This window comes from Ictalurus punctatus, chromosome 9 (assembly GCF_001660625.3).
Source record: "Ictalurus punctatus breed USDA103 chromosome 9, Coco_2.0, whole genome shotgun sequence".
NCBI lineage: Eukaryota > Metazoa > Chordata > Actinopteri > Siluriformes > Ictaluridae > Ictalurus > Ictalurus punctatus.
In genome coordinates, this window is record NC_030424.2 from 2,988,571 (window position 1) to 2,990,000 (window position 1,430).

General features: G+C 44.3%; 1 protein-coding gene across 2 annotated transcripts in view; it reads right to left on the bottom strand.

Moving 5' to 3' along the window:
* Positions 1-275: 275 nt before the first annotated feature.
* kif13ba (kinesin family member 13Ba) overlaps positions 276-1,430 on the bottom strand; it is a 33,902-nt gene continuing 32,747 nt past the window's right edge. For both annotated transcript variants that reach the window (XM_053682953.1, XM_017476351.3), the window contains exon 40: positions 276-1,430. This exon is cut by the window's right edge and continues 2,924 nt beyond it. The gene's annotated coding sequence lies outside the window, so the exon portion shown is untranslated.

Here is a 1,430-nt window from a genome sequence, read left to right on the forward strand (position 1 = left end):
AAACCAAGTTCCCATCGAAGAAGGTTGTGGAAAGAAAAAGAAAGAAAGAAAGAAAGAAAGAAAGAAAGGACAAAAAGATGAGAGAAAGAGAAATGAAGAAAAAAAAAGTTCGAGTAAGAAAGAAAGAGAAAAGGTCGGGGGGGGGGACAGTGTGAGGATGAAACGAAGAAGAAAAAAAAGAAAAGAAAAGAAAGGAAGGTCCTGGAGAACGTTCAGAGTGACATCGGTGCCGGTGATCAATGACGTGATTAGTAAAGACAGAGAGACGCAGTCGGTTTGATAAATCGGTCGTTTTTATTTTTCCTTTCCGCAGAGATTACTGTACAGTCGATATAAAAGAAATTATAAATGAATTATTATACATGATTACTCTTTGGATATCAGCATCAAATTACAAATCATTAAATTAATCCCAAACTTGTGCTCAGATTGGAGTCTCAGAATGCATGCGCACACACACACACACACACACACACACATACACACGGAGGGAAAAGGAGCTGAGAGTCGTGTAGAGAGCACACAGAGGTGGAAGAACCCATTTTCAGGGGTGGGGGGGGGTTGAGGGAGCACGTTTAGCCGACTCGGAGTCACTGGGCCCGGCTGGAACGGAGCTGAAAGGACACTTTGTGGTCTTCTTTAATAATAATAATAATAATAATAATATAATAATGCTGAAGATCAGTGGCAGGTTTGAGGAAAGGTTACATATCAGATATGAAAACGTACAAAAGATCACCGCGGCGCCGTCGCGAACAGGATACGGAACGAGACGACAGGAAATCGACAATAGATCCGTGATCATCGGTAAATTGCACTTTAGCGTTAAATCCTGGCAAAATATTCCGCGTCAGTAAGACGGATGTCAGTTGGACGGTTTTACGCCGTACGATTAGAGCGCTCCGTAAAGATCGACAGAGCGCGCGTGATGACGTGCGCGATCCGTGTCGGGTTATACGACGGGAGATTCTCCGACGACAGACCTGCGATTAAGGAGAATTACTGCGTACGGTGCCGTTAACGACGACGAATCGGTACGACGCTCGCGTAAACACAAACGCTCTTCAACGTAAATTCAACGTATTTTAGCCGACTTGCGAGTTTGCGGTCGTCATATTGCTGGGTTTTAGTCGAGTGTCACGCTGACGGGACTTTGTCGTCGGCCACGTTCGGTCGCAGCGGCACCGAATCGACAGCGATACCGTGAACGTCGCACGATACGTTATACGTTAGACGAGTTTTGTCTGCGAAAATCGGACGGTTTGAACCCTTTATCGTCTGCACTTGCAGGATAAAACTCTGAGGCAACAACTCATTACGCTCAACACAAGCCACGTTTACAACACTGGATATGATGAGTGTCACTGAAATAGTTTAGAACGTTAATCAGAGTTCCGCTAAATGCGTAATACTTACATATTAAAAAAAAA